The following is a 16468-nucleotide window of genomic DNA, read 5'->3' on the forward strand; positions in this document are numbered from 1 at the left end:
TAAATGTGCGAATAAGAAAAATTCCACAAGACTGGACCCACAAACTGCACATGAACGAGGCTTAGAGGAAAAAAAACAAAACCACCTGCACTGTTGTTATCCGGCCCTTGGAAAGGCCAGGACAGCACTAACCCCAGCGACTACCAGATTAATGACGAGATAACGGGGTTACTTTGATCATTCACAGAAGTTTGTTAACACAGAACGCTTCCTTTCTTCTAAGTCCAAATCTACACAGAACAGGAAATACTGAATATTTACAGCAAAGAAAGGTTTGAAAACAACTACCAGCACTTTTTTATTATTATTTTTTAAAGAAATCAAGGTTCTGCTTCAAAGTCCTTTTTTATCAATATACCTCCATGAATTATCAAGCCAAATGTAATATCTAAAAAAACCCCATGATTTTAACTGAGACTGTATTAAGCGTGCAAGTTGCTTTAAAAAAATATCTTTGTAGAGGTGCCAGCGATGAGTTAGGTCAATAAATAAGTTCAACACCTTCTGTCTCCACCGGTGTTCCCGTGTCACCAGGCAGAACACCCAGGGAACAGGAACACAACAGTTACGGGCAGGGGACCATCCCAGAAGAAGAATGGATGTCCTCGGTTCATGTTTGGTCACTCACCGCCTGCCTGAAAATCATTACCTTTCCAGTGCTCGTTAGTCCAGCTTTCCCAGGGCTAAGAAATTCTAAGAGTTTTCATTCTGATAAGTTAAAGAGAAAATATTTTAACTTTCTGAGCATTTGGATCTTTGGATGTAATCTTCTTTTACAGAATCACTATAGAAAAGTTGAACAAATACCACCTACTATCAAATAAATTGAATAAAGTCTTTCTTTTAAGTATTAGGAAATAAAAATAGAACATTTAGAGAAGGGGAAGAATGGAGAGCTGAAGTAGCACAAGAATATTTTCTGTCTCAGCAGCGGCAGAAGTTACTCACAGAAGCCATTCCTGAAGCTTTTTTGCAGAGAGCTGTTCCTGTCGCTTTAAGTCCTTTTGGAACTGAATCACTGGAGAGTTAATTCTGAAGAAGGACTTTCAGAAGCCATTATTTACATGAAAAATAAACCTTTGTAGTGCCATGGTGGGGGGTAGCACAAACTAAGACGACCATACCACAAAGAAGTGTATACGCTATGCATTGTTAGCGCAAAAATACATCTTCTGTCATATTTTTGACCTCTATTTTGGCCTTGGGTTACATCCAGCTTACAAACAATGAGAGCACCACCCACTCATAGGAGACTCGGAACATGGAATTTCAGAGAAAAACAACAAAAAGCAAGGTACACAAAATAAAACGCCTGCTAAGTATTTGACAGAAGTCATAAGAATTTTCCCTAAGAGTAATAAGTATCAGAAGCTGCTGAACCAGACAGTTCATAAAGCAAGTCCGGTTTATGGATAATTGCACGAGAAATTCACCACCACGTGCCGTTACGTCCCAGTGAAGCACAATTCCGTGGCTCACCCCGCAGCGCAGCGAAGAACCCTGCTCCGAGCCATGCACACCCAACAGCTCGGTACCGACACCGCGGGCCAGACTTCAAGAAATCACACCTACACTACTAATAGCAACCAGGTTAATTCATTTGGAGGAAATTCAACTCATTCAGGAATCACAGAAGGAAATTCATAGAAGCATTTTAGATATATATATATAAATACATACGTGCATATATATATAAGACCTTTTCCTTCTGCTGCTGCCCAAGGATGGCCAGGTGCAGCAAACATCTGACTGAAAGCTAGGCCTGGTACAGCTTCCAGTCGGGGATGTTTACAGCAACAGACCACTACGCATCCCTGCGGCTCTCTCACAGCGCAGAGCAGCCCGGCACCTTCAGAGGAGGGGAGATAAAAAAAAAGAAAATATTTAAGACACACTTGCGTAACATTCCAGCCCATTACTGCCCAGCTAATTAAAAACAAACAACAAAAAAAACCCAAAAAAACCCACACAACCTCATGTTCACATTCAGTAACAAAAATACAGTTCTAGATTCTCAACTTACATTAAATTAACAAAGTTTCTAAATGCAATATTAGAATACAAATTCTCAAATTTTAATATACATTTTAAGACCTCTTTAGTTTCAAGTGTACTTATTTTTATCTATACTACTCATACATTTAAAATATATATAAATAAAACAGATTATCATTGTTTTAATCCCTTGACTTCACTTCCTTATACCCTCATTCCTGGAGCTCTCAAAACTAAACAGATTTCCACTTCCATCATATTATAAATTTTGCGGATCACCCTCCTTTCATAATTATTTATATTTTTAAGTAAAGCTATACGCAAAATTAAAGACAGTAGCAAAACAAGCCATGTTTATGTTTCTTTCTTTATTGAAGTGCTGGAGCGTGTCCAGAGGAGAGCCACCAAGCTGGTGAGGGGTCTAGAGAACACGTCATGTGAGGAGAAGCTGAGGGAACTGGGCATGTTTAGGTTGGAGAAGAGGAGGCTGAGGGGGGACCTCATTGCCCTCTACAACTACCTGGAAGGAGGTTGTAGAGAGGTGGGTGTTGGCCTCTTCTCCCAAGGGAATAATGACAGGACCAGAGGAAATGGTCTGCCATATAAAGAAAATACCAGAAACACAAGCTAGACAGAATTCTGAAAACATTTGCTTTCAGTGTCAGAATCCTACCTGATCAGTTTAAAGCTCTATTATAACCCAACTAATTAAAAACAAAAAAAAAAAAGGAAAAAACCAACCCCGAAACCCAACTCCCTTCTCTTTGGGTGAGCAGTAAAGGAGAGGGTCAGGGTGGGAGGGAAAATAAGAACAGCCTCAGGATGGAACCATTTTGCTTCCCATCTTCAACAAGTTCCTACCAGAACTCCCACCGGACTGTATGCTATTCTTCAACAATCAGTTTCCTCTAAGTTAAAAGAACCTTTGTAATATTTAATACTTACAATGCTTAACATTTAGAGAGGAAATAATAAATTACTTTGGTTTAAATTAAGTGCATTGCACTGAGTTGTTGCATATTGTCCTAATGCTCCGATTCCCCACTGCTCTGCACAGAAGTAACCCCAAAAGTCACAATTCAAAGGACTCCTGGGGAGCTCCCAGTGGAGGTGGAGGGTCTGAGACTCCTATCAGCCGAATTTTTTTAAAAAAACCCATATAATTCTGGCTTGATCATATTCAAATGATACTTATATGCCTTAGTTTTGCAGTTTTGAGTGGAATGTCTTCCTTTTACTAACAGAACTGCAAGCAGATTGATGACATATTCCCTTTTAGCAGCCTTTATCCTTCAGAAAAAAAAGGATTTTGCAAAAAGTTTTGTAAAAAGTTTTCGACTGCCAGATTATGTGTAGACTTCAGCAATTTAAGGGTGCTTCTTTTGGGGGGTTTCTGTTTAGGCCTCCACAGCAACTCATATAAAAAAAAATTATGACAAGGAATTTAAAAGTGAAGAAAAACTACAATAATAAAGATTAGTGTTAGAAAAAACCTATCACATCCAATTTTCAAACAAAGGTTTCCTCCCGAGACACGAAAACTTGTCAGCAGTAAGTGAATGCAGTTATGAGAGCAGTGCGCCAAGATTAACGAGGAAGCTGCATGCAGTCACTATGGATACCATGCTGACCTTCATTATTTTTGAGAATAGTTAAAAAGCCAGTGGTCATTTGCAACAAAGGCCTCTTCAGACTGTTCCAAAACTGAAAATTCCTATTTTACATTGGAAAGAAATGGGCTATTTCATGCAGAGGTAGGCGCATGGTATTTGACTAATTAGGCTGCTGAGCGTTAAGTTGCAACGAACCATTTCTTATACTGCTTTCCTTTAACACTTACTTCTTAAGGAATAATGAAGGTTACTACAATGTCACCTGCCCAAAAAGAACACTCCCCACAACCTCCTTTTGTTTTAAGATGGGAATCATCACAAAATAGCCAGTATACGTGACAATGAAGTCTCTTGCTGCCTTATCAAACTCATCATCAACTACAAATACCTACACAGCATCTTGTATAAAAGGAATGGAAATTTTCCTTTCCAAATGTGGCGTTAAAAAAGGTAGAGGCGTTACAGATCCCTCTGTACAACTATACGCTTGAAAGTTACAACTTCTATAACCAAAATTGAAGCCATGCGTTCTTAAGAAGCATCTTCAGCTACTTTCCCAAACACTTTCTTTTTTTAAACCAACATAAGCAGACAGGGTACTCCAGCTTTCCTTATAGGCACTGCCCTTTCATAAAGCTTAAAAACACTGAAAACAGGATTTATTCTAATGTCATCACAAACTGAAGAATATTGACTGCTGGCTTCTGTTAATGCCTTTACCTGGTTTTCTTAAGAACAGCAATTAAGATCATTCTTTGAAGCATGAAAATCCCTCCTAACTCCACCTGGAGAGAACACACAGAACGATGCAAATCTTTAGGACTACGTGAAGTCCTTCTGACACAGGAAATGTACCTATTTGTCATTTTCCAACAGCAATGTACCATCACCCGCCTTGGAACTGTTCTTCAGCTCTCAATACTCCAGAATAACAAAAAACAGTTTAATACTAAAAAAGGGACACCATTATGATACCTAAAATTTGCCTTCGTTCACAATTTCCCAATCGAAGCCAGGCAGGGCAGAGACTTGCTGCAGTTTTCCCGAGCCTCAAGCATTATTTTACCAGTCAGGCTGAACTTTTACTGCGCCTGACATGAGCACCTTGAGCACAACAAGAGAGGAGGAAGGAGGGGAGGAAGGAGAAAGGAAGAGGGCAAAGAGGCAAGCAACTGAAGAGAGCTTCTTCCTTCTCTTCTCCCCACCTCTTCAGGTGTTCTCGCTCTACAGCCGGCATGACCACTGTCACTCTTTGAATTTGAAGCTTTGGTTGTCACATACAGTCAAATGTAAATCACAGAATGGTTTGGGTTGGAAGGGACCTTAAAGATCATCAAGTTCCAAGCCCCTGCCGTGGGCAGGGACACCTCCCACTAGAGCAGGTTGCTCAAAGCCCCATCCAGCCTGGCCTTGAACCCCTCCAGGGATGGGGCATCCACAGCTTCTCTGGGCAACCTGTTCCAGTGTCTCACCACCCTCACAGCAAAGAATTTCTTCCTAAGATCTAACCTAAATCTCCCGTCTTCCAGTTTAAAACCATTACCCCTCGTCCTATCACTCCACTCCCTCATAGAGAGTCACTCCCCATCTCTCCCACAGGCCCCCTGTAGGGACTGGATGGCCGTTAGAAGGTGTCCCCAGAGAATGGAGCCAAAGGAGTGAGTCGGTGCGCGCACGCTCGTGTGTGTGTGTTGGAGTCAAGGTCTTGCCAAGCCCCTCTATCAACCAAAGCAGATCAGCCCCAGGTGCCTGATGCAAGCAAAAAAGTGACTCCAACTGATAAAGGGAGACAGATGCTCGCTATTGCACTCAGGTTTTTTTGAGGTCATGCATCTTGGCCAGAACAGAATTGAGAATTAAACATTTAATCCTAAATATAAAAAAGGAATCTTGAACTGCACACAAATTTAAAAAATAGTAGGAAGAACTTCATAGTGGAAATCAACAGTCAGCATTCACCAGTTTTCTAGAAGTTAAATCTGGATTTTAAAATAATTCCATAGTATACTAAAATATAGTCTGTTTAAAGATTAATACTACATGAATTGATATGCTCTCAGTATGCTCCTTCCTCCCTCCCCCACAAACTCCTCCTAAGTATAAATCTAGGCAAAAAAAAAAAAAAGAATAAATCCAAACATTTGTTGTTTACTGTAAGTTAAAAAAGGGAAAGGACCTATTAATGTAAATTATACCAAACAATTGAAATACAAACCCATTCCTCTGATACTACAGTTAAGTAGCCAGAGCAGAATATATACTCAGAGTCCCTATTTGTCTTTCTTTGGTGGTGGTGAGGTAATCGGGGAGGGGAGAACAACTTCTTTTCACTAGATAGTTTGTTTCTAAACTAAATGCTCAAAGAAATTTATCCAGCTCTGAAGTATGAAGTGATTAAATTCTCACAATTTTTACATATTTTTAACTAGCCTTATAGTTCATATGCATTTTTATTCCACTTTTTCAGGGATCACAAAGGATAGATTAAGCTGTTTGCCCTGGGTCACACACTGTGTCTGAATCAGCGTTACATTTTAAGAACCGCAGCTCACACGTAATCCCAGCCACACCATCCCCAACAGCACTCGTGTCACGCAGTGATTCAGGCGCGTGTTACTGCCTTGAATATTGATTGTGTGTTGTAGGGAGCTTCTGACACCCCCAGAGAACAGAAATTAACATTGTACGACGAATTCTGGTGCAGAAGGAAGCGTACGCAAGTAGTTTTAACACTGCATTTCCTGTGTATTTTCAGGAAAGCGCACACCCTGCTTCCTTCGGTCACTACTACATAGGCAGGTATTACAACTAGCAATTTGGGTATAAGAGGGAGGATTTTTTTTTTAATTGAGCAGTGGATTCTGAAACAATGAAAGAGATTGACTCTAACATTATGAATTGTAAAGAAAGAGTGGAAAAAAAGTGTCTTGATATTTTAAAAATCTATGGGAAAGCAGGAGAGTAGAAAGCTACTAACATAGCTGAGACCGAATTCAAGTGAGGGCTGGATGCATACGCCATGGGCAATCATTTCAGAAAAACAAACACCTAGAAGTTTTTGTTGTAAAATAATATTATCTGACTAAAGGAGATCTAAGGAGGAAAAACTACAGAAAAAGGATGATGGTGTGAGCCAAAATAAAGTTCAGATCCTGATTCAAAAGGGGCTCTGCCCAATTGCGCCACATCTGAGTCTGAACCAAGTTAGCTGATTAAATGTACGATTTTGTTGTATGGATGAGAACGACGGCAGCAATTAGACACCCCCCACCTCAGTCTTATGCTCCTCGGGCTGCGCAACTCAGCTTGGCCTGAAAAAACTGTTTTTTACTGAATACCATCTTGGCTTGCCATTAGGTGGAGTAATAAATACACCCAAGAAGTTATCGAGCCAAATTAAGTCTTTATTTCAGTAACTTGTGAAGTTCTGCAGTAATCTGAAGGGGGCTAGAAGTGGCTAATCCAAGATCATTTTGCTTTAAATAAATTAAAAAAAAAAAAAATCCATTTACAACACTAAGAACTAAGAGGGTAGGAATTACCCTCAAAAATCCCAACCAGCAGGTTAACCTGCAATCAAGAACAGAAAAAGGAAGAAAGCACCCTTACTTGTATTTCTTTTCCTTAGAGCACAGACATTCAGCAGTTTATACTGCTGTATAATATATAGCAACATCCACTGCTATTCTCACTTTTTTTTTTTTTACATTTTAAGCTTTTCTGGCAGGATAGCTACATCAGTGCATTGACCATAAGAAAAACCTGAAAAACTAGAACGACAAACTTAGGAAAAATGTGAGTACTCTGAATGTATTGGGCCAGATTTCACATAAAGATCCAATCCCTTTCCTTACATTCCCATAAAAGCACTCTTTTGGATTTATCAAGAAATTTTAATTATACAAACTCAATGAGTTTAACATATAACTCAATATTGCTGCCCACAGTACAGTACCAATTTCTTCATTTCAGCTGTTTACCTTTTCCTTTTGGTCCTTCTTTACAGGAAAGGAATTTTTGCCTCATTCCTGGTAAAGTACACTGAAAGTTGGTTGTTTAATCTGGGGTAGATTCTTGGAGATACTTAATTATAAGCTATTAAAATAAAACAAATCACTTTAAAATATTTTACAGCTACCTCTACATGACATGTGTCCATGTTATCCTGAAAAGTCTTCCAGTTCCTAATTTAGGCCCATAGTCTGCCTTTTCTTCTTTCAAAGCAACCAATGTCTCCGGTCCAAGATGATAAAAGCTGTCTGTAAGAAGCGATCTTTATTTTTAAGGGCATCTTTAAGCGTAAGATTCAGATGATCCTCCAGTCTGGAAAATACAGAGAAATTCACCTCTTATTGAAAAGAGCAGAAGACAGAAGCAGGAGGGCAAAAAAAACCCAGCCCTAACACTTGACAAGGAATAAATTTAATAGATGTTCTTTGTAGTAGTATCAGAAGAGCTCTACCCATAAAAAATTAACCTAAATACAAGTAACTCAGTCTTTACTATTTCCAGTAGGAAGCTTACTAAAATGTTGAAGCCCTTTGTGCCCGACGACTCAAACATGAGAAGCATGCATGGAAAAACCTCCCTAAAAACATCGAGCCCAAAAAAGCTATACAAGTACGTAATTTGTTAGGCTAAGTTGTCTTTTCTTTTCTTCTTTTTTTTTTTTTTTTTTTTTTTTGAGTGGCTATCAATTGAGTCTGGTGTAGCAGACTCCGAATCAATGACACATTTAGCACACTCCTTCACTTAATGACTTTTCACTCACATTTGCAATTGTAATTCTCTGGTGATATCAGCTGCCAACAATAGCTCTCTGTAACCCTGCGATGGAAACAAGCGGAGCACTGCAAGGGGACATTCATACTGCAGAGTCCCTCTGCTCACCTCTGCTGAAGCAGGGCACGTTTGGATCATCTGTTAACATAGCAATCCAACTATTAAGTCTACACCATGTTCCTATATTGCTGGAGAAGCTGGTAAGGGCCAGGGCACCAAGAGACCTACGGGCAACACAAGACAAAATGTTCCCGTTTTAAGGCTAATCCTGTATGACCACATTCCGATCCTTGCAGACATGACAAATCCTGGCATTCTCAAACTCTCAGTTTTGGGAGGCGGAGGCAGGAGATTGCTCCTGCAGCCCATAGAATTTGGATTTTTTTCACTGAATTTCACTGAATTTTTTAGAGTTGGAAGGGACCATAGAGATCATCTAGTCCAACTCCCCTGCTGAAGCAGGATTGCCCAGAGCATGTCAGAGCATGTTACTCAGGACTGCATCCAGGCGGGTCTTGAAAATCTCCAAAGAAGGGGACTCCACACCCTCCCTGGGCAGCCTGTTCCAGGGCTCTGGCACCCTCACCGTAAAGAAGTTTCTTCTCATATTTGAGTGGAACCTCCTATGTTCCAGCTTGTGCCCATTGCCCCTCGTCCTCTCACTGGCAACCACTGAAAAGAGTCTGGCTCCCTCCTCCTTCAACCCACCCTTCAGATACTTAGAAGCATTGATAAGGTCTCCCCTCAGCCTTCTCTTCTCCAGACTATAGAGTCCCAGTTCTCTCAGCCTTTCTTCATAAGGGAGATGCTCCAATCCTTGAATCATCTTCTTTTAAACAGCTGATAAAAATCATAGAATCATAGAATTGTCTAGGTTGGAAGGGACCTTTAAGATCATCTAGTCCAACCATCAACCTAACTCTGACAAAAACAAAAAACCACATCACTAAACCATGTCACTAAGCACTATGTCAACCCATCTTTTGAATACCTTCAGGAATAGTGCCTCAACTGCTTCCCTGGGCAGCCCATTCCAATGCTTAATAACCCTTCCAGTGTAAAAATTTTTCCTAATATCCAATCTGAACCTCCCCTGGTGCAACTTAAGGCCATTTCCTCTTGCCCTATCGCCTGTGACTTGGGAGAAGAGACCGACCCCCATCCCTCTACAACCTCCTTTCATATTTCCCCTGCTGAATAAAGTGAGCTCGACTCCTCCACTGCAATTAAATCCTGAAGGGTACCAGGCTGAGAAGTGACCTGTACATTGATATCAATCCTCACCTTGCTCCCAGAGCACATACAATTATTTTTTTTTAATTACTTCAAAGAAAACAAGCTCAATCCGGCAAGTCCCAAACATCAGATGAGTGCATGGCACTTTGTTTTACAAAGCATCTCTGTCCTTAGGCACAAGTTCAAAAAAAAAAAAAGTTAATTATTTGTTTTGCAATAATGCCCAAGAGACCTATTCTTTTAAATACACACATAGAGTCTGCTTTCACAAAGGAAAGAGTCCGCGCAACCACAGCGCGCAGTCATGGCATCCACTGCAGCATCAACAACCCCAATAAAACAAAAACCCATACAACCCATAAAAGAATGCAAAACACCTTTCAACTACTCTCAGAATGATTACCTCTATTTAAAATGTAGATTCCACCAAGTTCTTTTCAGAAAGTAATTTTCAGGATTTACTGACAGTAATTGGAAACAGACATAATGCGATGGCAAAACAGTTCATTTTGAGAACATTACTCCATATTCTCAGATCAATCTCACACAGAATCTGACAAATACACTTGGAAAATTACTACTTTCATAGCCTCTCTCTCAAACATCATCTCCTTCAGAATCAAGCCACCTCCTTCAATAATTTATAACACAACAAGGATTAAAATAGACTTTCCTAGTCTGTAAATATGCCAGGACTGTATCTGACAAATTTGAGTCATGTTTCCTTACTTGGAGCAATGTAACATTTAAAAATTAGTTACTGGACTACAATAAGTACAGGCAGTCTTTTTTTGTTTTGAGAAGACAGAAGTGACTTTTAGCAGAAACTTTTTTCTAAACCATGAAAATAAGCCTTGATTTTCATACTGACTGTAAAAAGTTTTGCTTGCCAACTACCCAATGCATTAGTCCTCTTTTGCTGTATTCTACACAGAATTACTAGTATAATCTAGAAAAAATTTGCAGAAGGTTCGTGACAAGCACAAAAACCTACCATACTCAACCCTGAAAAGGTCAAAAGATGATGTACAGAGTACCACCAACTTCTGGAAGACACATGGCACACAACCATTTGGAACTCATTTTTGAATACGTGGACAAAAAAAAGATAATAATGAACAATTAGAAGTTTTATCAAAGGCAGAATGTACCCAACCAACCTCGCATAAAGAGCTGGGGGGCTACTTAGATGAAAGTTGAATGGTGAATGTAACATACTTTGAGTTTAGTAGGGCTTTTGAGACAGTCTCCCACCACAGTCTCACCTGGGAACTGAGGAAACCCCAGCTCAACCCACACAGGAGAAGCTGAGCTGGAAAACCAGCTGGATCACTGGCTCACGTGGCTACAATCAACAACTGAACATCCAGGTACAGGCTGGCAAGGGAGGTCCTCAAGGGCCAGCACAGGGCTCCAAACAAACTCAACAGCACCCAGGGAGAAGACACAGATGGCACCTCAGCACACTGGCAGGTGACAGTGGAGGGGACAAAGAAGAGGGGCCTGACACAGTGAATGGCAGAGCTTCTACTAACAGAAATAGACCATGATAAACCTGAGGATGGGGCCAAAAGAAACCTCATTGGATTAAAAGAAGGAAAAGCACAAAGCTCTGCACGCAGGGCAGAAGAACCCCAGGCACCGGCACATGCTGGGGAGAGCTGGGTGAGTAACAGCCCTGCTGGAAAGGGCCCAGGGGCTGGGGCAGATCCAGCTGAAACAGGAGCCAACGTCTCACTGCAGAGAAGGCAAACCACAGAGAGGACCGCAGGGAAGGGATGTTGTCCCTTCTCTGCCTGCCACTGGCAAGGACACTCTGCAGACACCAGGTGCTGAGATCAGGACCCTCCCTCACTTCAAGGAGGATGCTGAGGAACCAAGGAGGGTCCAGCCCTGGGCTACCAAGGAGGTCAGTGCCTCAAGGGCATCACCCACAGGGAGACATTAAGGGAGATGGGTCTGCTTTCTCTGGCAAAGAGAAGGGTAGGGACCATCTCAGAGCTGTCTACAGCTACCGAGATGGGAACTCTGAAGACAGCCGAGACAAACTCTCTCAGCACTAGCAGCCAGGATAAGAAAGCAACGGCCACAAAAGGCAACATGGAAAATTCAGGTTGGACACGATGACAAACTTTTTCACTAGGAGGGTGGTGAAGCCCAGGAACAGCCTTCCCAGAGAGGCTACGGATTCCTGTCCTGCGGGGGTTTCATAGCTTAGTAGGATAAAGCCATGGCCGACCCCACCAAATGCTAGTTAGAACCCTGCTTTGAACAAATGGTTGGACCAGAGAGCTCCAGAAGCCTCTTCTGACCATTATACTTGAGACTCCATGATCTCATTAATTCCTGCAATATAATTCCAGCAACTATAGCCTTGTTTAAGTAATTATCCTTAGACATGACGAAGTCAATAAGTCTTTGGAAAAAGAATTACCCATAGATGACATCAGTACTGACTGTCCTATAAATAGCCAGGTGTTGTCAATAGACTATAGTGCTAACAGCTCCGACAGTTCTGGAATCACAAATATTTAATGTTAAAACTATTTTAATCAGCTGGTGCCAAATATTTTAAAACAAACTACAGAGAAATACAAGCTGCATACCTAAGTCTATTGAATTCAAATATTCTGCCAAACACTATCCCAGGGTCACCTCTGTAGATTACTCATAATGTTCTTCCAGAAAAATCCCTTCAAGACGATAATTCTATGCCAGTATCTTTAAGAAGAGGCAATATGAAAGATATTTTCACTTAGCTTGCTTATGGAACATCCCTCAAATTTGAAAAAGACAGCAGACTCTCTCATGAGACATGATTTTGAACATTAAACTTTTAAGATGTTGCTCTTAAGCAATACACAAGGATGCTTCACATTTAAGGGCAGACTACAGATTTTTAACTCCATTTTTCCTTAGCAAATCTCAATTTTGTTTCCTCCAGGTATTAAATAAGGCTTTTCAAATCATAATACACTAAACGTAGGAGATGGACAGTACGACCCTTTTGTCACACTGCAAATGCAGAGCTTTGGTGATAATCAGAATTAAACCAATTACAGCAATCAGTTTAGGAGTAATTTAGGAGTAGAAGGACTGGTTCCTAGAACTCACTCCCAGGACCACACAGATTAAGCAACGATTCAATGCGATAGACAAAACAGTGTGGTGAAGGGGAAACCCAGGTCATTCACCCCACATTATAATCCTGCTTTTTGGGTACTTTTGGTCCAGCAACCCTTGAACTCTCCCATGCTGTCACAGAGTTTCAAAATGAGAATGAAAGGTACTCAGTTTAATCAGTAAGACTAGTAGCTAAAATGAATTCTCTTCTTTGCATTGACTGGTGTTTTTCACACTTTCTGGTGAGCTAATAAATGTATTCATGTAAAAAAACCCCTATGCCCATACTAGCAGTTAGTGCGCTGCAACAGGAGGCAAGCTGCAAAACAAAAGAGTTTGTGCTGAAGACAATACTCAAACTATATATATATCAGGGGGTCTCGCTTCAGAACTAGCTCTAGTCCTACCTATGGTATAAAAAGCCTTAAACCAAATTCATTAACCCAGTCCAGAAGGACACCTTTCCATTTTGTTTCATCCAAAAGTCAAATGACAGAATCATAGAATGGTTGGGGTTGGAAGGGACCTTAAAGATCATGCTCCACAAGAACTGCGGAACAGTAATTGGAGACCATCAGAACAGTCATGTCAAAATTGCATTCCTGACCCCAATTAAAACCTGGATGTAGTTCACAACGTGACCTTTCAGCTGCTGTGCTGGTTGAATCAGTTTAGTGATATGTCCACTGAGTGCCAAAGTAAACGGCAGGAGGAACACATACAGCAGGAAATCCTTTCGGAAGCTTTTAGTCATTAGATAATTCAGCAGTAAGAATTATAATAATATCCCAATGCAGTTTCATTTGGCAACAAGTTTTTTAGAAAAGTTAGAAATTTACAGGTCCATTCTGGGGTTCACATCGATGTTCACAATGTCAAGAAATATCCTAAACCTGCATTGCCAAATGCCACCCAGCCAGAGCCAGTTCTGCTGTTTGGAAAGCGCTGCTCTGAGCAGGATTTCAAAAAAAATGTGTAGGGTCTGCTACAAATTATTCCTACATTCATTGTTGGCAAACTATTCTCTCAAAGAGAGTTATTCAGGATTCATCTTCTTCCTCTTTGTTTTTCATATGAAAGCAAAAAAAAAAAAAAGTAATCTGTTTCTTAGGGGAAAAAAAAAAACCACAGGATCAGCAGCAAAGAATGCCATTATCCAGCCTATAGCAAGAGGCATTTGGCAGATAATAGCACACCCAAAATTAATCCTGAAGCAAATTTTATTAGCTGCATTTTAAGTCATAGAACCTAAACACTTGGATTTTATGCAGGCCTGCAAAATGCAGAGCAATGCACAAATGCAACCATTACATGCAGCCAAGATATTCACCACACCTCAAATAGGTAAGAACTGCGCAATAAGAACATCATTTAGTATTGCTTTATAATTATCTTAATGAGGGAGGCTGTTGCACAATGCCCATTCCAAAAAACACAAAGAGAATACTCACACCACAGAGCCTGACTATTGGTGCACTCTCAGGATGGTTTAAATTGACCACGGTAAGAGCACTGTGGCATAAGAGTAGTCCTGCTCTTTCCATCTTCCAGCTGAGGGATTCCTGCTTCCTCCACTGGTATAGGAATTTTACAATTTCATGATGCAAATTACTTTGACAACCACCGTATTAGCTGCAAACTAATCCTGGAAAACAAAAAAAAAAAAAAAAAAAAAAGAAAAAAAAGAGAAGAGGTAAGTTTTGTGCTATAGCAGGCAGCCGACCTCAGTTAGTGGATGGCAGGACAATCCTTAGCACCGACAAGAAGGCACTGTATAGGGCAAGACAGCCTGTTTTGGTGGCAACACAGCGTTAAATCAATATAGGTGCATTGTTTAACCACAACAGGAACCTTCCCACACCACGCTCCCACAAAAAGAAAAAGATAACAATACTTAAGACCTCTGGCATCAACGTTTTGAGTGGGGAACGCTAACATGAGCAAGCTGTATGTCTCAAAGACACAGTAAAAAAAAAAAAAAAATTAATTTGGCAAAATCATGCTCCCTTAAAGGTAGTATCAACTTTATAACCATTTAAATGGAGCTTCAATAGTGCCTTGCAACAGGAAAGAGATATTAAAAGAACCAAACCAACACAAAACAAAAACCCAGCAGAAGAACACTAAGTTGCCTTTCCAAGTTCACCCCAACTGCAAGTCTAAAAACTGTTCCTCAGCATTTTTTGTTAACGCCGCATGTAAACGTGGAGCTTTTCCCATGGACGTCTTTGCCAAGCACAGTCAGCAAACTCCACCTCCACGGAAACCAACTGAGCAGGACTTCCATGGCAATCACTTTTCCTAAACACTGGAGGAGTGAGAAGTCTGCCTTATGTTATCAATGCTCCACCTGCCGGTATGTGGACACCACAGGTTAGTCCAGAAAGCATCCTGACCTTGCATAGACGCAAAGACAAACCAAAAGAATGCAAAAATAAACAAAAATGTTGCCAAGTATTCAGAAGCATGCAAATCACCGCAGGCAAAAACCTCCCTTGAAGAACTTGGCAGTGTAACATGTTTCTGAATATTAATATTCCTGAAAAATATTTGTGAAAACCTCTAACCAAGGATGTGGTTCAACCCTCCTTTGGTGGCTGCCTTAGCCAGCTACTAACATATTAACATTAATTACTTCATTAGGTCAAGGGTACAGCTCTGCAGAAAAGTTTGCATGAGAGATGGAAATCAGGCCCAGAAGTGGAGCTCCCACACAAACCCATCATTAACTCTGGAGTTTCTACGTTATAAATTTGATTTTTATCAGGATTTTAAAGTGAACTTTACTAGAGCCCACACCAAAATCTCTAATATTAAAGCCAGGCATGTCCTAAAACAAATGAACCAAGGGAAAAAGACATTAAAGCTGCCCACCTTGTTTCACCACATTTACATATAAAAAATAATGTGTTTACAAAAATAACAAATAAGCAAATGCGTGGCTCTTCATAGGAATCCTGCCATGCTCACTTCATAAACCAGGTGACGTTTCCTGAAAATTTTGAAGGGCAAGGATGCTGCAGTCCTTAAGACTTATTTCACCTGTTGAAAGAGCTGAAAGGTATCTTCATTCAGCTTTCCACAAGGGCTACCATCTGTTTCAATTGCTTTTTTGTAAGCAAAAGAAATCAGGATAGGAAACTGAAGAAAACTCTCAAGGTGTCTGGAGATTGACTCGTCAATCAGTGATTTTCCTCAACCTCTTCTATGTTGTTCACCTGCAAGTGTGGGACAAGTTACTGAAATCAACGTCATGTAACTTGTTGTCTTCCTTTAACATGAAGAATTAAAACATAACTGGTACAAGAATAGTAAGCATCAGCCATAGCATTTCTAGAACAAATACGTTGCGTGAAAATAGTTTTAAAGTTAACCTGTACAGTGGGACCAACAAAGGTCCACTTAAGGAAGTGCTGCAAATACAGGCTTCCAGTCATTGTATAAAATAAACTCAGGCACCACCAACAGACCAGAACTCAGCCCCCGTCCGCACAAATCAGCTGCCTGAGGCTCCACTTAAATGCAAGAAAGAGAGTATCATTGGCAATACTTGTCAAGCTACACGTGCAAATGAAATCTCACATTTAATCTTTCAAATTCCAACTTAACTACAACATTATTTAAAAGTAGAATTCCTCAAGCTAATTATGTTCTCCAACTTAAAGCAGTAGCTTAAAAGACAGGCAACATCAGAGAGTTATCAATAACCTGTTATGCCA

This window comes from Numenius arquata, chromosome 3 (assembly GCF_964106895.1).
Source record: "Numenius arquata chromosome 3, bNumArq3.hap1.1, whole genome shotgun sequence".
NCBI classification, from domain to species: Eukaryota; Metazoa; Chordata; class Aves; order Charadriiformes; family Scolopacidae; genus Numenius; species Numenius arquata.